Source organism: Anoplophora glabripennis, unplaced genomic scaffold, assembly GCF_000390285.2.
Source record: "Anoplophora glabripennis isolate ALB-LARVAE unplaced genomic scaffold, Agla_2.0 scaffold516, whole genome shotgun sequence".
Classification (NCBI taxonomy): Eukaryota; Metazoa; Arthropoda; class Insecta; order Coleoptera; family Cerambycidae; genus Anoplophora; species Anoplophora glabripennis.
The window spans coordinates 240,111-261,442 of NW_019416590.1; the positions used below are offsets into that span (position 1 = coordinate 240,111).

Sequence of the window (21,332 nt, forward strand, 5' to 3'; positions counted from 1 at the left end):
GGCCGAGCTCCATTAGCCTCCATCATTATAAGTTTTCCCAAGTAAATTTTTTACTTCTTAATTTATTTCATTTTTATATAATCTTTGCGTTCATCTATAATCTAATATCCATAGGTCGAGAGGTTCCTTCAACATAACGTATATTGCAATCGAACTACAATTTTTTTAACCTTGAACGGGTACGTTTTTGACATAAACGTCCAAGTATTAGTTGTCTGAAAAATGTTACCCATCCCCCTTAATTTTTCTGATAATACAGGAATAAACGTATTTTTTATTCTGTATGAAATTTCTCTTTGTTGTCCGGCAGATTTAATTTACTTTCATATTCTTAAAAAATATATATCAAGTAAATAACAATGTTTGAATTATTTTTTTTACTTGACAGTATCTTGGAAACAAAGCATCCATCTATAATTTTTATACGAATAACCTTCATTAAATTTCATCTTAGAATATAGTAGGAGATTTAGCCCATCCTTTAGTAGACGCCCTGTGTGTAACACGCAATAAATTAAAATATTCTCACCTGGTCTCGTGGGATTTAAGGTTATTGCGCAAAAATTTCGATTGAATAGTACAGCATGAGGCATATTCGAACGCATTTTACAGAATAAGATTTTGCACTTGTTATCTATTCATTTAAATTGACCTAATTGTAATCGGACAAATAGTTATTAAAATACTAGACCGATCGATAAATTATTGTTATTTATTTGGTCTAACATAGCCGAGTCAGAGTATTTTCTTCTAAAGGACAATTAGTATAAGATCGAATTTTGCGTAAATTGAACGAAATAAAACAAGAAAATTATTTATGTACCCGACAGATCTATATTAATTTATTATAAATATGAAATACATTTTAATTGTTGTTTAGTTGTTTGACAACATTTGTTTTAACCAGTGCATTAAGCGTTACGTTCGTACACCATTTAGCAAACGTACAAAAATTACCAGTTTAGTGTAAAAGTTTCTGGGACAATTAATAAGTGAATGTAAAATACCAAACAATTTTCACTGTTGAGGAACGAAAAGTGTGTCAGTTAAAATGTTAAATGGGCATACTTACTGCTTTAGTGATATTCATGTTTATTCCGCTATATCTTGAAAAAGAGATTTAGCTACTGCTCGTACAGGGTGCAACGTAGACGTTGTCGCGATCAAAATAAGCAAATACGAGAATAACGCTTTTTTCCTCGATTCTTAAAAGATCGCATGTGAAACCGTTTTGAATCATTTATACTCAAGAACTCTTGAAATGCAGATTTAAAATTTGTGGTGTCTTCATATCACTGCTAGGTGAAAAATCTGATCAAAGCCTAACCAGTGGTGTCGGAATTATACGAAATTTTAACTGTCAGAAAAGCTATCTACAGACAAATCTTTTTCCATAGTTTTGGGCGAGCCATTTTGTTTAAACATAATTGCTGCAAGAATCCGTAGCTCACTATCCAAATCTGTAAAAGAAAATTCCCTCTACAGCATGCTTTGACCCAATAAGAAACAAAAGAATTGACTTGTTAGTATAAATATATTAATATATTTGTGGGCAATAAAAAGATTCCATCCTAAACCACTTACGGTCCTGTATAATACAGTACGATACTTTTTTTGTCCACGAGAGTACATGTAATAAATAACTTGTGACCAGCTTAAATTGGTGATAAAAGCTCTGGTTCAACTGCAAAGAAATTGAAAATGCTTATTTCTCGAAGATATATAATTTTTTATATTTTTGGTGAAGGAATTAATTAATTTACATTCATAATTTTATGCGTTGTTTTTAATTTTCAAATAGATATTATTTTATTCAGTATAGTGTATGAACCTGGTCACACTGAAGAAATTATTTATCAAAATTCGATATCGTATATTGCCGCTGCAATAGACTAAATTGTTCTGAAAACTACTACATTTGGCGTTGGATTTAAAATTTTTGGTTAATAACTCAAAGCGTATTCTAATTTTTTTTAGTATTTAAATAAGGTGAAATATACAGGGTGTCTGCGAACGATTGGGGAATCTCGAAGCTGAAGATACTGGTGGCCAAAATAAGTCGATTGAGCCAAATATGCTTTATGAAAATGTTGCTGGTTTCAAAGATACAGGGCGTTCAATGTTTTAATTTTATATTGAAATTTCTCAATAAAGCTGTTGGAGTATGAACAAAAAAATTGGCGCTATACCTATGTTTTTTGACATGACAAATATGAATTTTTAACTAATTTTGGCGTTGCTTGTATAGGGCGTCAATTATGCCTATTCCTTTGATAAATAGGGGAAATTTTCTTTTGCCTTTAGAATTACGAACATTGTGTATTGAAACTATACAACGTCCTTCGTAACATGAGACGAAAATATATAAATTTCAATGCATTTCGTTCCCCTTCTGTGGTAAGTGAAGATGAACTTCAGCAAAGGATTTTCCACCTTAGCCAGGAAATAAAAAATAATATTCAAATGATTTGGAGAGTACAGCCAATATTTATAGTAATTAGTAATTTTTAGTACTAGTGTCTACTTCTTAAATTTCCAATTTTTCTTTTTTGTTTCTTATTTTCTCTTAAAACGGCTTATGATTTACTTCCCTTTAAGTTATTTTTTTAGAAAATTAAATAATTTGGTTCATACACTAGTTGTCAAGACGCATTAGTTTAATTTAAGGATTAAAAGTTGCTTAAAAACGAAATGGACTGAAATTTATATATGCAAATATCTCGATAACCAAAGGAGATATCGAAAACAAACAAGAGTAACTTTTTTATGAACCGAAGGACGTTCTTTAATATTTTCAATACACAATGTCTGTAATTCTAAAGACAAAAAATAATGTCCCTTATTTATCAAAGGAATAGGGCATAACTAACGCCTTATATAAGCAACGCCAAAATTAGTTAAAAATTCTTATTTGTCATGTCAAAAAACATAATATTGCCAATTATTCTATTCATAACAGTTTACAAAATTATTTAGAAATTTCAAATCAAAATTCAAACATTGAATACCCTGTATATTTGAAACCAGCGACATTTGCATAAGGCATATTTGGCTCAATCGACTTATTTTGGCCACCTTTCGTAGACACCCGGTATCATAAAATATATTTTTTAACCTATTTTCAATTTGTAACTTACAATTAGTTAAAAAGTTGGAAATACTCTATTTGGTGTAAATTTTTAGTAACTTAATATTTCCTCAAAAGTATCAATTCTACTAATTTGGCACCGCTTTCTATCTTTATTTATAAAAATTAATGTTGGTGTGTTACTTATGGATTCGAATCCTCTCAACTGAGCTCAAATTTATAGGTTATGTTCGACACGTTACTGGAAAGGTTTAGAAAGCAGTTTGAGCAATTTTCAATAGGTGACGCTGTGCATTATTACTATACAATATTGACAATCCATTGAATCTTCAGTGCTTTTGTATTTAAAAAAAATAGCCACCGCGAAGCATCGCAGGGTTCAGCTAGTTTTAAGTATTTAAAGAACAAGTTGCATATATTTATGTTACTTTAATCTATCATAGGCTACGGGTTTATCATAGAGTTTGCTGTTATCATAATCTTAAAGGACGATAGCATTCAATATGTTAGAATAAATTGTCTAATTTCGACTTATTTGCTCAAAAATTGTTAAATACAAAAACCCGCTTAACCTTAAAGCGTTTTCGATTTATTTGCACTTTTGCATACTGAGAATATTTCAGTGCGCACTGAGCGCAAATTAGTCGTAAGCGTCGTTAGATAGAATATTTTGACAGTTGACATTTCTTAAACATCACCTTGCCACTGGATAGGTTTTACTTAACTCGCAAGTAACTGCGAGGGAAGTTTTTTAAGGATCGTAAGGACTTTACAAACCGTTTTGTAAAAAGGTTGCATTTTATTTATTTAAACATTTTATCGTTCCCTAAAGTCTCATTATCAATATTACACACTGTAGAGTTACTCTAAATTATATACATAAGCATTGGCATATTTTTTTCGATGTAGTTTATAGTATAGGGTATTCAGAATTACCTGATCCAAACTTTATCTGGAGAAGGAACTCGTCAAAATAAGACAAAACTTTTCCCACAAACGCGAATCGGAAAATGTTAAATATTTTCAAGTTACAGTTCCTGAAGATGGCTTGGAAACGTCTAAAGATAAAAATGAAAATATACTCAGATTTCTCAGGTTTTATTCTTTATGAGGCAATTGGCAACTATAAACCATAATCATACAGGAGCGGGTAAAACTGAGGAGGTAGATAAAAGCTTGCCCCTCTGTTCTTGATGTGACCAGAACTTTAAAATTTGGACTTTCTTACGAAAAAGTCTCTTGTATTTTTGTTTAAAATTCCCAATTTTAAATACAAATGTACTTAAAATTGATCTTTAACAATTCGGAAAGGAAAACCAAATTGAAAGAGTGCCTTTTTTTCGAAACGGATAATTGAAAAATTATAAAAATGAAAACAAAAAAAAATTAGATTTGGAAATATGTTTATTAAAATATATTTCCAGAAATAATTTGCTGATCAAGTTAATAAAAAGAAATTAATAAAAAGTAATCGTTTTATTTAAAATGATGAAAAGAACGACAAGAAACAAAATATAATTTCTCTGTAACTAAACAAAAATACTACATTGGAAGTGTTTTCAAACTGTACATATTTAATGCTTCTGAATCTGAAGAATAACATGCTCTTGATGACTCTGGACATATTCAAAATTATTATCAGCTTTTTATTAAAATAATTTCTGAAGATTATTTTGTTTTTAATATACATATACCTAATAATGTTTTTTTAACTTCATTAACTGAAAATATGTCACACCAAGAAAAATAGGTCAATATTTCCCTATTTTATCCATTCCTGAATTCTCTGAACCCTGAATTCTGATTAGTAATTATCATTTTGTCATTATAAAGGATAAAACTTTATGCATATTTTTATTTAAGTAACCTTAAATGTAACTAATTATAAAATCTATAAAATTCTGCAAACCTTTACTAAATGAAATGTATCTTGATCCCTTAAAATAACCAAGACGCCAATGTTATTTGTACTGATTTTGAAACGTAAAAATAAACACACCGTTTTTACTGTTGTCTCTTTCGTTTGTTGCAGTTTTAGATTTAAAACTACCTACCTTTTCGTAAAGTTCATAACTTCGGAATCGGAAAATAATATGAATTAAATTCAGTTGCGAATAATTGTTGGGTTTAGAAAAAATATGATACAGAATCGTCCAGTGGAAAGACGAAATAATACTAAATTTTCTAATTATACCACACGTAATGATACATTTTTATTCCCTTCAAGAATATAAAGTAGTAAATATAGCCCAGTAAATATACACAATGCAAAAATGACAAGTTGCATTTATAAAAAATGACAAAGTGCAGCGACTGATTGCAGTGAGTGACGTGAGTCGTAATCAGTGGGATTAATATAATTATAAGAAAACCATGTACGGGGCGTTCAACGAAACCACGACGGCCAGCACCACTTCCACCGCAAGCAGTACTTCGTCGTGGTCGAATCCTACGCCTTCTATGTACACGTCTCCTTCTGGGCACATTTCTTTGCCTTACTCATCTTTCGACCCAGGGCCAAGCACCTCATCCGTGTACTCCCAGCCCTCTATGTTTCAGTTTGCGCCCTACCCTACGATGCACGTCCCTTTTGACTACCCGCAGGTAAATATAATTCCGAAATATGTAAAACAATTCTAAACGGAAAAATATTTAGTTACTTGTCGGCTGAAGCAAACCAGTTTTATATACTAGTAATATCAGTAATAATATTTTTGGTGAAGAATTTTCGGAAAATTTGGATTTTTGTTCTCAAACTTGTTGGATGTTTCGAAGTTAACACAGAAAGTTCAAATAAAATTTATCCAAGTAGTATGGTCTTTCCGAAGTCAGTTGAACGTGTATAAAAGCGTCTAGCAGTAAAATTTAATGAGTTTCAAAGGTGTCCCTAAAAAAGTTTTCTGCTAAACGTAAAAAAATATAATAATTTGTATATAATGTGTAGAAAATTTCTATTATATGTTCATTTGGCCAACAACATATTTTAATTATTTATATCCTCAAACAATTTTAATATATTGTTGATAAATTTCGTTTAAGAAGATCTCTAAAATGCCATTAGTAAAGAAATATCCCCCTTATTTCTCCCTTTCGCAATTGTAATATGAATGATTAATAGAAGGTGCCTATAATAAATTAAAATTACCTGAATCACACCAAATTCCGCATTGCTGCACTGCACTGCTATGAAATTTGTCAACCACTTGTCAACAACTGAGATTTATTGCCCAGTCGCCCAGTGCGGCTGTTATATGCCGTTTGCCAGCGTGCGCGTGCGTTTAGTTCGACCATATATGTATATGGGTATGGCTAAATAAATATGGGAACATATTTTTCAAATATTTTAATGGCAAGTTGCTGCGTCAGCGACCGAACCTGGTACATCTCTTTGTCTTGAATTGAGTTCGGAAAGACTATACAAACCAGTTTTAGCGAATTATTTGATTGATCTTGTGTTAGTAAAAAATATTAATAACAATGTTTCCCTCAGTTATGTTTAATGTTGTATTTTAAACACGCTTTGTTTATAAATTGTAGCTATCAGCTGTTAGTGCTGCGCCCGAGAAAGTTCAAGTCGCATCGCCAGTAGCAGCTTGACGATGACCTGCTACAATTATTTTTTTAAATATCTTCTAAACCTCTTGAAGTATCCGTTTTCGATTGTTAATGACGCATATTTACACAACATTACAAAGAAACGGGTTGTATGCAGCCTACTTCTTCGTAGCTACCTTGATAAATAAAAAATGATGGTAATCATGGGCGTAGCCAGGGGGGCAGGGTGGCCACGGCCCCCTAGTTATTGCTGCATGCTGCAAGTTTCAAAGAGTGTTTAGGTTCTGAATCGGTAAGTCGCTGATTACGTGGCCCTTTTTTAGAATCAAACGAAAAAAGTGTTTAGGATTTGTGCCTGAGCTTTTCTTTTTTCTAGAAGCCTCCATAGAGCTTACTGGGTCCACCACTAGCAAACTAGCAAAAATCCTAGCTACGCCCATGTTAGTAATTGAAAAATCATTGCATTTCAAGTAAAAGCCAGATCATCATGTACGGCAACAATTATTTTCCTTTAGACGAGGTACATTAAAAAAACTGATATTCACCTTCGTACACAAATAAATATTCTAAATATTTAAGATGACTATTTAAGATGTCGTGCATATTAATTAGTTTGTTTTCATAAGTATGTTCAATACACCGGGTGATTTTTTTAACCTGAAACTTGAGAAATAAGCACTCTACGAAAAAAAAGTCCACAATTAACATTTTGGACCTCCTATTTTTTATTGCAAATTCCGATTTTACAAAATACGTAGGATTCGTCTAAAACATTTTTTTTAAATTCATGATATACAGGATGGGCCACCAGTAACGCCTCGGTCGCTAGGGACCAAACGGCAAATTTTACAGAAACCTGTTTAGGTTGGTATGTGTAGGTTGATTACAGCTACATTTAAAAATATTTTGAAATATACAGGGTGTCCAGGAAAAGCGTACCATATCAATGTTATGTATTTATAAATGGAACACCCGTTATTTTACTGCATTTTTAAAAGCACCGTAAAAAAATAGGTGAACTTGATTAAAAAACTTACAGTTTGTGAGATATTTCAATTTAAGTGAAAATGCAGGCTTAGCGTAGAAATTTAATATTTGCCATAAAAAATAATTTTAAGGAAACAGTTTTGGAGAGTGTATTTTAGATCCTTGAAGTTATAAATTATTATATTTGTCGTCATTTAGTATTATACAGGGCGTTCAAAAAACTGCTGAATACTTCTCTCAATTTTAAACAGCAATAACTTGGTTATTTTAAATGGGATACCCTGTATATTTTTACTTTGGGAGTTAGGAAATTTAAAACTCTTTCAAACTGTGTATAGGTTCCCTATACCTATCTCTAACGGTATTGGAGATAATTGTGCCGTTTCGTTTTTTATCGATTTTTTTTGTAAGATGTATCCACGTGTCTTTATCGAGGTCTTTATTGAATTATTTTGGGTTCTTCTTGATGATGTCTCTTTAAATATAAGGACAAAAAAGTGAATGCAATTAGCTGGCGCACCTGCACATTTTTCATATTCAGTTAGAAATTATATAAATCGAAAATTTAGTAATATAAATGAATAGGTAGAAATGGTCCATGTCAGTGGCTACCTAGTGCCCAAACCTCCCGTAATGGACTTCTTTGTTTCAGGCTATATAAAAAAACTTGTACACAGTGTTCCACATGCTACTTGCGATGATATGAAGGGAAGGATTAGAGATGCATTTGCCACAATCACCTCAAATATTCTAAGGAATATGAGAATATCATTTGAATATTGAATAAGATGTTGTATTCAAGAGAATAGTTATCAATTCGAACATTATTAAAATTTTTCTGTTTCTTCTAAAAGTAAAATTTTCTTTAATAAATATTTTTCATGTTTATAAATAATTCAGTTACTTACTACAAACATATTTATACAAAATTAATAACTTTTTATAATTATTCTGCTTATAAAATATTTTTTATTAGGAAACTTTTTTGAATATTGTCATGATAATGATAAAAGGAAATTTTACTTTTAGAAGAAACAAACAAAAATTTTAATTGATGTTCGAATTGATAACCATTCTCTTGAATACAGCATCATATTCTATTTTCAAATGATATTTTCATGCAAATGCAACTCTAATTCTTCCCTTCAATATCATCGCAAGTAATTAATAGGTGGAAAAAATCTTGTACACAATGTACAAGATTTTTTATATAGCTCGCAACAAAGAAGTTCATTACGGTGAGGTCTGGATACCTACGTGGTCACTGACATGCACCATTCCTACTTATCCATTTATTACTAAATTTTCGATTTAAATAATTTCTTACTGAATATGAAAAATTTTCAGGTGCGCCATCTAATTGCATCCTCATTTTTCTCAATATATTTAACGATACGTCATCGAGAAGACCCCAAACCATATCAATAAAGACCTCGATAATGACACGTGGATACATCTTACAAAAAAATTCGATAAAAAACGAAACGGCACAAATATCTCCAATACCGTTAGAGATAGGTATAGGGAATCTATACACAGTGTGAAAGAGTTTTAAATTTCCTAACTCCCGAAGCAAAAATATATTGGGTGTTCCATTTAAAATAACTAAGTTATTGCCGTTTAAAGTTGAGAGAAGTATTCAGCAGTTTTTTGGACACCGTGTATAATACTAAGTGACGACAAATATAACAATTTATAACTTCAAGGATCTAAAATAGACCCTCCAAAGCTGTTTCCTTAAAATTAATTTTTTAATTGCTAATATTAAGTTTCTACGCTATGCCTGCATTTTCACTAAAATTGAAAAATCTCACAAACTGTAAGTCCTAGGTATGCAGAACCTTTAATAAAGTTCACCTATTTTTTTACGGTGCTTTCAAAAATGCAGTAAAATACAGGGTGTTCCATTTAAAAATACATAACTTTGATATGGTAAGCTTTTCCTGGACATCCTGTATATTTGAAAATATTTTTAAAATGTGGCTATAATCAACCTACACATACCCACCTACACAGGTTTTTGTAACATTTGCAGTTTGGTCCCTAGCAACGGAGGCGTTACTGGTGGCCCACCCTGTATGTACAAAATTCATTTTTTTTTCATTTATCCTATACATACGATTCTGCAAGGCGTTTGCAATAAAAAAAAGGTCACCTTTTCACTGTAAATAATCAAAATTAGTTTTAAAACAAATTTTATTTCTCAAATTTTCAATTGCTGAAAAATGACATCAAGAAACTACTATTATCGTAACCCAAGAACAGGAGTCCTTTTTGGGATACGCGATTTCCCTCGATTATGATTTATGGGAGTGCTTGATTAAATCAACTTTCAAATGAATGTATATTTTTGTATTTTGTTTTATTATGTTTACATTTAACGTTTGTGTTATTTCTTTCTTCGTGTTTTTATGATAGCAAACACACAAAATAAACGTAGAAAGAAAAAAATTACTTTAAGAAGCAAGTTATTTTAATCAAGCACCCCGAAGGGAACAGAAAACTACTTTGTCCACGTCGTTGTTCCTAGTTACGTTAAAAGCAGTTTATTCAGTAGCCATTTATGTTTCTACAGGTAACAATTTTCCAGTTATTCGAAATTCATTATTTAAGATTTCAAAGTTACCACTCTCCCCATCTACAAGGGGTGGGGCAGAGGTACTAATTTTATCATTAACGTATTTCTCCCGTGGAATAACTAAATTTTGAATATTGACAGTTTTTGTATGGTGCTTATTTCTCGAGATACATATTTGAAAGTTTCAGATTAAAGAAACACTCGTTATAGCTCATTAATACAAAAAATGTTTTTTTTATTACTTTTTTACATATTACAAACATTAAACCTTTTTTTGATGTGTATAGTGACCATCATTACAGGAAAAAGGCAAATACTAAAATTTTTCCCCTTTGCGTTATTCTATTTGCTCTTCCGTTTTAGTATAGTGGCGCGTAACTATTAGTTTTGGGTCACCTTGTACAGTCTGTACAATATTTGTAGAAATAGATTTCCAAGGAAATTATCAGACTATTGTAACAATTTACTGCGGCTGGGGCGTGATTTGAAATTTCTCGCCAATGTCTTTCCACATCTGGTGTCGAATGCGGTTAATTCCAAGAAAGTGACGCAGGGGTCTCCTTGTAATTCTATCTCAACAAATATCATACGGATTATACTTCTTACCAACAATTGTTAATGATTATACAACTACTCTGCGTATTAAGACCTCGTCCAGCATTGAATTACATACCCACAATGTCAAATAAACATATACGAGTATATCTGTATTAATTATTATTTAAGACAATAGAAATATATTCAAATGCAGAAATAGATCATCTCTTCTATTGTGGTTCATTACGCGAGTTTATCTTTTAACTCTTTAGAATGTTAGAAATAACAAAAGATTCGATACGTCAGACTATTTTCATTTTTTTTAGATAATAGATAGATATACCATATTTACTAGATATCGTGGATGTAATTTAATGGTGATCACGGCTTTAATCCGCAGAGTAGTTATTTCCTACAAAATCGTTAATTGTTAATTAATAGCTTGTCTTTGAAATTGTTTTTAGCATACCTAGATGTCGGTGTCGCAAAATACATATTTATTTTGTTTGAATTAATTTAATGTCTTCTCAGGTAAAGTAAACATATGTCCTTAAACAACCCTTTTCTAAGTTACAACGTGTTGAAAGTCAATATTTCAACCAAAGGTGTTGAAATTTTAAAAAATATATACATTTATTCAAATAATATCATTGATGTACGTATGAACCAATAATTAAAAAAATTGGCATTTTGAACCTATTCAGGGAAGTTTTTACCTATAATTTAATTAAATCACTTTCATTAATCTACTATTTACAGTGATATTTCTATAAAGTGACTCAAAATAATTTTGACAACATATGTACGGTTCTGATTTCCGCAACGTTTTAAGCTTATCCTCTCTCAACATTAAATAAAGAGAAATATCTGCACAAAACGAAACGAAAATAAAAAATGCGAACACCCTGTATCTTAAAACCAAGGCATCTTAGAATAGAATGGAATAGAAGAGGATGTACGTATTTCATTTATCAGAATTCATTATTAATTAATGTTTCTACTATTCATTTCTTGGAAAATATAATCAAGGTTCTGCTTCTAGATTTTATAAATTGTAATAGATATAATAATATACAGAATGTCAGAAGTTTGACTAGCGTTATTTTAAGATATTGTCGGTTGATTTTGATTTAAGCAAACAAAAAAGTGTTAATAACACAGAAGACAAGAAATAACCGCAACCCAAAAGTAACGCAGGATGTGAATTGTAGGCTATTTTCATTCCGAAGAGTTGGCAGCATGGTGCATTGTTTTAATAACACGTTGCGGTTAGACAAAATGAAGCGCTATATGATGGATGAGTGAGTGAAAATTGTGAAAATTCATTACAAGTTCGGAGAGTGTGTAGCTGAGACTGTGCGCAAATAACGTGAAATATTCGGTAGGAGACACGCCCCGATTGAAACAACTGTGATAAGATTAGTTACCAAATTTGAATAAGGGAATTTCCGTCACACTATAATTAGCATAGCAATATTTTCGGCTGAACGGCCAGTATGAGGCCGGCCTATTTTTTTTTATGTCTACAAACGAACCCGTTTGTTTATATTTGGCAATTAATTCGAGGTGTTTCTTCTACCGAAAATTACACATAATTTGCGCACAGTCTCAGCTACACACTCTCCGTACTTGTAATGAATTTGCACAGTCTTCCCTAGCTCCATAGCGCACCATTTTGTCTAAATCGGTGTGAAAAATTTAACATAGTTTCATTACCTACTAATTACTACTTTAAAGTATGAGATGCAGAAGGTATGTTTTTCATACCTGAACGAATGGTGAAAACCGCGTCTTGTTATCATATTTAGTTTTAGTGGTATTTAAAATACCAAGGTTTTATCGGGTAGTTATGCATGCCGTGGCATATGTAGCTAGTCGTTGTCAGTTACAGACTTATAGTGCATTTCCTTAACCTTAGTTCTCGGGTTAGGTTCTGTGGGGGCGGACCCGCAGAACAGCAAAACCTTTGGACACATTGGATGCGACCAATTACAGAGGGTACTTCGGAATGTCTCAAAGGGATGCTATTTTCTTTAATAAAAAAAAAACACCAAAACGATACGACCTGGATCTAACATTTGTTTATCAAAGTAGGTCTTAAATACAACGAGACAAATTAAACAATTCTTAAAGAGTAATGTAAGTTAAATCTTTGCAACCATTAATCTAATCTAATTTTTATCCAAAGACAAATATACAGTGTTGGTGTTCAATTTGTGACATTTTTACAGAACACCCAGTATAAATTTTCGTTTTCGAAATACTAACAGAAAAAATAAAAAGAATTTACAGCTCATTTCTAAATATCGAATTATCCCGACTTCTAAATAATATCAAAATCATAGCGAACTATTTTCAGTACCTTAAACAGGTTTTACAGTTAAAAACAAACTAACTAAAAACCCAAGATCTAGAAATTATCACAATTCGCTATATTTGTAGTACTCTTTTACATGTTTCAATAAATTGGTCAATGTCAAATTTAAGGCTACCAACTTGTGGAATAAAAATCAGTCTTTATAACAGCATAGCATGATAGACCTCTAACGTATGCCAGAGTAACGCAACTGCAGTAATAAACAGCCATATACAATTTATTTAAAAATTGAAAATAACAAGTGACTATTGAATAAACCCGCTAAAAATCCAAAAGTTAACCTGTAATGTTAAAAGCAATTTATTGAAAACACGAAATTTGTCTTAATTTTTGTATTCATTTTTAGGTACTAATGTAACACGGGCAATTTGTAACGTACACTAATTATAAGCTCATTATTTGGACATAGCTTCATAAAGATAATAATAACTATTTGGACTAAAATTTGTTTTTCGGCAATTTATCGCAATTGATGACTTTCAAGGAAAATTTTATTTCATGAAACGCCCCCAAAGTTAAACTTGAAGAGGCAGAAGTCGAGCAAAAGTAATGGAGTAAAAAAACTTTCAAATCATAATGAAATATTAAAAGTGGAACATTATTTTAATAATGACGAATTAAAACGGGCAGGTAAGCGTCGAAATCTAGAAAGCTGTGATTAAAAACGAGAGGCAAAAGGAAAAACGGAAAGAACGGGTTAAAAACTTCCCCAAGAAATTAAAGAGGGTATAAGACACCGGGCGCAAGTCTCAAGTAAACCAGACAGTCATACGGTGATTGGGAAAAGTATGCGATGCGGGAAACGTTTTTATTATTAGATTTTGCATGTTAAGAAGTCTTTAAAAAGTGTTAATGTTCATCTCTAGGTGTCTGGAGGGAAATAAAAAAAATAAAAAACTCATCTTAAGATAAAAACTGATACGAACCATTAATTAGACCAAAATAAATAGTTAAAGTAATAAGTACATATTATTTAAAAAAACATGCACTCTTGAGTTTTTTAAAAACTTCTTTAATCTGCACTAGCTGCAATGTCAGCGCAAAAGTGTATTATTGCCCTGATCAGAGAATCGAATACGTTTCTTAAAATTATCATCGACACTAGCAACTAATTCAGATATATAATATATCTGAAGCTTACCTTTTCCGATTTCGCTTGTCTTGCTTATATTGCATTCTAGTGGGAGCAGAAGAATAAACTTTAGTTTCTATAAATTCCCACACGAAAAAGTTAAATTCATTCATGTAGAAAATGTTGATTTTAAATATTATTTGAATTAGTTTGTACCGGAAAAGACCATCAAACATCGAATCATAAAAATGAGCACTAACAAGCCTCACTCAAATGAAAGGAAATTCAATTTTGCGTCTTTAAAATAATTATTTCAACATTTCAATTTTATTTTGAATGGTTATTTGTTAATAACTGTTTAATGAGTATTAGCGTGGTGTATTAATACAATATTAGGTGGGGCAAATAGCCCATGGAAAAGTTGTTTCCCACAGAATCAGCAGTTAGCATTCTTGTCTGCGAAATTGAATATCCTTTGCATACCTAGATGTCTGGTGTCGAAGAACATTGGTTGACTTCATTTGATAATTTCTTTTTTGAATTTATTTGAATGAGCTTAATACCTTAAAAAATTAGTATAAAAATTAAAAACAATGCATTTATACGATGCATACGTTGTGAATTCCATAAATACTATGTTGGAGAGATCTCTCGAGCTGTAAAAATTATAATAGACGAGCACAAAGATTACATTAAAAAACGAAAATTTAATATAGCGCATATACTTATATTCTATTTGCTTTAGTTTTCTCGTTAGGAGTGTTTTACTTGCACAAGCATTATAAATTATGTTTCGTTTAACAACGAACATCTGCGTTATTTTTTACCCCGAACAATTAAAGTGAAAACGCATATTGATCAATGTGGTACTCCTACACGACGGTATACGCTCTGAACTCAATTATTATACTTCCTGCTTGCCCGCTAACGTTCCATAATGGTGAAATATAATCAAAACCTTAGATAGAAAATATAAACTTATTTTACCCAGTTACTATAATCAGCCACGCGTAAAAATGCATTACCTACTTGCACGTTCAATTAGAAGGCTGCAGGCCGATTACCTTACAAAAATTTTAATAACTTTTCGTCGGACATACAAATCTCTTATACGGGGTGATTCGGAGTAAGCGTAAAAAATCAAGAAGGAAGACAGAGTGTCGAAACTGTTGCAAGTTTGCCTTATATAAATTCGTGTTCACTTTATTGATGATTTAGAAATTACAGGAGGTTATGAAGTTAAAAAAAGCTCAGATAAAAGCAAATATTTTTTAAATTTTACCTTTAAGTAAATGTAACTTTTAAGACCGTGAAAATAATTGAATTTATGCTGTATTCTAAATTCTCAAATTTTTCTGTTTAAACAAAAAAAGGGTCTCTCTGTTTACTCCGCTACCGTTTTTTGAGTTATGTAGCTCCAAAGGTAATAATGACATGCAGTTACAGTAGAACAAACTGTTCAATTACAGGTATTTGTTATGAAATGGTAATAAGGATATAAAATAAATCAAAAACTAACAAAAACGACAACAAAGTTATGTTTTCTGAAATTATATTATTTTAACTTTGTCTTTCAGAACAATGTTTAACCTTTCAATTAAAAAAAAATCTATCACCCAAACCTATCACCAAAAACAATTTTATTTTTTACACCCTGTAACTTCTAAACCGATAATGTTTGTACACGGTTTATATGGCAAATTATCAACATAACTTTAGCAACAACTTTAACGACGTTACAAAGAAACGAACAAAAAGTTCCCATAAACATGTGTCCGCAAAAGATTAGTTTATGATATACAGGGTGTTAATTTTATTCATAGCGTAGTTACTTGAAAAATTTTTATTTGATCTTCAAATAGTGCATCTATTAAAAACCTTTTGTCATAAGAGTGCATGGTATTTTGAATAACTTGGAAGAAATGAAATGTGAACGAAAATTATTACGCCCATCCTTGGAACTACGCCCCTGGATGTTACAAACCTGTGAGATACAAGTACGTACTTTGCAGACAATAAAAGATTTTAAAGCATTCCAAATTTTTATGAAATCTCCTCAGCCGTTATTATGTATACTAGAAAATCGATTTATTTTATCAAAATTTAACACTCTGTATCTCAAAAACAAAAAGTTTCCAGATGCCGTAAAATCCGGCATTACAGTTTGGCCAAGCATTTTAGTTACACCCTGTATATTCTAACATTTGATATTTTTAAACCTGCAAAATAGAAAATTGTACTTATATAAAATTTATGTACATATTTTGATTAATTTTTAATTTTCTGATATTTCTACCTACCTTTTAGTATGTGTCGCATTTCTATACCTCAACCAGTAACGGAGTAAAAAGAAAGAAAGTAAGTAAATAAGAAATTTTAAACGGCTGTAGGCTGCAGGTAGCTGTTTTTTTATTATTTTAAAGATCGTTTCATAAACAATTTTTTAAATTAGCCTATTAAAAGTTAAGAAATCAATTTCTTGGCAAAGGGCTAAGCGATTTCTGTGTGAAACTAAAATTTAATTCTGTAATTTATTATTTTATCCATATTTTCTAATTTAACAACATATGTTATTCATGACGTCCTAAATAAATTTGTAAACCTGTTAATATCAAAATTTTCTAAAATATCAGTTTTTATTCACTTGGTGAATTTTAAATATACCGATTTAGAAAAAAAATTATAACATTATGTATAGGATAAAAAAAATGCTTTCAAAAAATCTAAAAAGTTTTACCTATACTCCGCTGTCGAAATTATAAAGAGTGACTAATACATAATATAAAAACACTATTACCATAATGCATATAAAATATAAAATGATTTTTATACGGTTCAATATTATTTATCTTTGTGCCGCTCGTTACGCACATCGATAGAATCTATAATCGTCTAGAGACCGAGTTACACTGAACGTCGATCTATATTCTATCTCTGTCTTTTGCACTTGGTAGGGAATAGGGAAATGCTTTTTTAGTGGGTGTAAACGGACTTGATTTAACCCGTCCTGAGAAACGTCATAGCATAAGCGTAGACGAGGGGTCTAATTCCATGGCTATAATAAATTTATAAATTAAAAAAACACAATTGGGACGTTTTAAAATGCTGTAATAATTAAAATGGATCAAAGTGCCTGTTATAGCAAACCGTAGAAAATATTAGATGTTATGTTTTATTATCTTTTTTCATTATTTTCTATATTTTGTTGCCTTTTACGCAGACACGCCAATGGATTTTCGTTCCCGGCACGCTTCATCCCCCTTACTGGTCCAAAAGCTAGCGATGAATCACTCTCTATAATTTCGACCCTGGAGTATAGTGTAATTCAAAAACTTTAAAATAACCCTTTTTCACTCTCCCGTTGGTTGAAGTAAGTAAATGTTAAAAATATTACATAGTTTTAAAAAATAGAAATAGGTAATTATTCCTAATTTTAACTTGAATTGTATAATGTGAAAAGGTATCACCTAAAACTATTTAGTCACTAGAACAAGTCGAATTTAATTTTGTTACTTTATTTTAAAGATGTTTAGCTAATACAAATAATTCCAAAAGTTTTGCGAAAAGTCCTATCAAATGAAGTCAAAACATATCTAATCTCATAGACAATACTCCTAACTGCCAGTACTGCAGGTAACTTCTCTAAGGGCTACTTGCTTCAACCACCAAATAATTATATCAGTAACATTTAATAAACAGCCAATAATTCTTACCATTTCTACATTTTACTTAAGATTATTCTTTCAAATGGCTTTTTTACCAAATCTGTTTTTTATTTATACATATTTTATTACTAACTTTTGTAATTTTATTTTATATTAAGCGTAAAAATTTTTCGGAAAATCCTAACAATAAGAAAATTTGTTCAATTCTACATGTTCTTCCTGATAACTATTATGAATCTCTATCTGCATTCCTGAATGATCTTGAGGTGCCACTAGTTATTGCTGATGAAATATATCAAATGAAATCAATTTGCTTCGATACCAAAATTGCAAAGCATAAAAATCTTGTCTTTGAGATTAGATATGTTTTACCATATCTTTTTGGTATCGAAGAACATTGCTTGGCTTCATTTGATGGGATTTTTTTTCGAAAAATTGATCATACGAAATACATACATGCATGTCCTTTTGAATTAAGTAAATTGATAAGAAAGTTCAGGTAAAATTTAGTTAGGTTAGTGTTTTAAATGGGAAAACAGACAACATTTTTGGATTAAGAAAGAAAATATGTTACTTTCATATTTACTAAGTCATAATGAAATTATTACTTTCACAGATATGAGTTAAACGGAAATAGTAACTTAAATTTTGTCCAAATTAAAAAAAATATATTAATTTTTTAACCTTGCTGACATTTTTCCCACTTGTCAAAATTCAGAGCTGTATTTTTTTATAACATAATGACCGTTTCCTTTTTTATATAATTTTTGTTTTCATTTCAATGAAAATTATTTTATACGAACGTATAAAATATATTAATGATAAGCGTCTATGTATTTTTAATAAAAATTCTTAACCAATATCTTACCCATTAACAAATAATTTTCTCTAAGGTGTGCATTTCTCTAAGATAGCGCGAGATAAACAACCACGTATATGCCTTACGTTACATCTAGCACGCGATGATACTTTTTTCAATTGTGCCTTAATGAACAAGTCTACGAATTAAAATTATGATTTATGCTCCAACCCTTTCCTTTCCGTCCCAAGAGATAAAAAAGACATTACACTTCTCTTTCCACTAAATGAAAAAAGCAATATCTAAAAACCACTACAGATATATATCATGCAAGACATTTAAAATGTCCCGCAGCAGTTGTAGCTCCACTTTAATTTTTGTTTTGGTAATTAATGCCTTCGGTCCGTTTCGGACGATGTATTTTTCCAAATTTAATGTCGTTCACTGTGAATTGGGTGAAGAAGAATGTAACTATACCTCGCTTTTTGCGTTTCGTAGGAAGCGATCCCACATGACGTAAAAAAGCAGAGTCGATATAAGACATGGAAAACATGTCACATAATAGAAATAGTTGAAATAGTGTTTCTTAGAAAAAAAATAGGGACAACATACTTTCCGCGTTTGAAGTATTTTCAAGTAGCTACAAATCCTGTATACAAAGCGCATTTCAAAGTAAACAGGACTTTTAAAAAAAAGTATTTCTAGTGAGCCTATCTATTGGCAATTCCATGTGTCAGAAAGGTAGATTTCTTGACTGCTCATGGCAGAGTCCATGAGGGGTATACGAGGTTTAAAAACGGCCGTGAGGACATAAATGATGAACAATATGTTGGCCAACCGAAATCCGTGACCACGGCAGAAAACTGTGTGTGCATTCATTAAAGAGCAGCCAAAATTGTCCTTGAAATTCATAGAATTGGAATTGAGCATCTCAAAATCATTGATTTATCGCATTTTGGCCAAAGATTTGGACTACCAAAAAGTGTGCACACGGTTTGTTCCGCAGAAGTTGACTGACGACAAAGAATTGCTCAGAATTCAACAATCGAAGGACATAGTCAAGGAGGCCAAAAAGGACAAAAACATCCTTTATAACATTGTGACTGGTGATGAAACGTGGTGATTTCAATATGATCCAGAAACCAAGGGCCAAAGTACCGAAGGAAAGCGCCAGACGAACTAAAATCCAAAAAATCTTGTTTGGAGAAGTCAAAAGTGAAGATAATGTTGATTTGTTTTTAAGATTCCAAGGGCCTTGCCCTTGGAATTCAATTCTTGGTCTTTTGAAGCATTTGGTGCATCGTATTCGTCGTATTCAATCAGAATATCACGCAGTAGGAAGTTGGCGTTTGTTGCACGATAATGCGCCATCTCCTCGATAGACACTCGTGACCGATTTTTTACTAAAAATCGCATTTTAACTGTCAACCACACCCCGTATTCGTCTGATTTAGCACCGTGCGACTTATACCTTTTCGGAAAATACATTTACCAATGAAAGGAAAGCGTTTTGTGGACATAGTAGCCATCCAAAAAGCTTACATCAACATCGTCAAGGACATTCCGGTTTTGCCAAAAAAACTTATTGTTGTTCTTATTTTTAAAATACCTGTTTACTTTGCAACGCACTTTGTATGAAACAGTATAACTAATTTTAATGATTTTTGTTAACTAAATGTTAAATTTACTACTTAAAGAGATTAAAACAAGATTTATTTTATGAAATTTAACAAAAAAACATCAGTAAAGGCTCTACTATCCTTCAAAAATAAGATTCTATCAGTTACCTTAGAATAAGTAGAGATAGAAATTGTAAATTTGGTATAAAATAATTCCTTTATATTAGTTACATACTTAAAATGTACCTATACAAAATTAACCCATTTGTATGGGTTCAGGAAAATTTTGGAAGATTTAACTGTCAGAAATTATCTGTCATGGAATAGAATATTATTTTACAGATTAGGAAATATTATTAGCAATCAAGTATTGTACAAAAATCATGATAATACGTTCGCCGTTTATTGAATAAATATAAGAACTGACATCGACTTACATCTATGTAGCGAAATTTATTGAGAAAATTTAGCAAAGTAATTGGTTTTTTTTGGTCCCAAAACGGAACTTTCTGCAACACCAAAAGAAATTATCACAGGTTTACATAATTTGTTCCACAAACTTTCAGCTTGCGTACGATCAAAATATGATTAAATAAGCAAAACAGCGTCATTCTGAAACCCACATGAGTTAAGAATGGAATAGAGTAGGTACTTAATAATTAATAGTATCAAAGACTTTGCTAAAGTTAAGTATTATGATAGCAATACTTCTTCTTTTATCAGCATGTAAGTAGTGACATTGGACAACGGATTGAACAGGTGGAAGTGATGTACTTTTTCTAAAAAAACTACGTGGTTTTCCATTACTTTTTCGGCAACTGTAGACAAATAAGGTAAACTGTTATTTGGTCTTACTGTTTTGGGTCCTTATTCCTATATATTGGAATCACAATCGCATTTTTCCATAACTTAGAATCCACAAATACCTATGCTATTAGTTACGTATACCAAATAGTTTGAAACATGAGGACAACATAATTTAATCAAGCTTATTCTTAAGGCATCGGCAACAGTAGATGATTTTTGTTTTATCAAAATTTTGTCACCCGCAGACG

At 31.2% G+C, this 21,332-nt stretch overlaps 1 protein-coding gene across 3 annotated transcripts in view; it reads left to right on the forward strand.

Moving 5' to 3' along the window:
- Positions 1 to 21,332, forward strand: part of LOC108914543 (zinc finger protein 143-like) — a 144,766-nt gene that overhangs the window by 33,411 nt on the left and 90,023 nt on the right. The gene's annotated exons all lie outside the window — the stretch shown is intronic.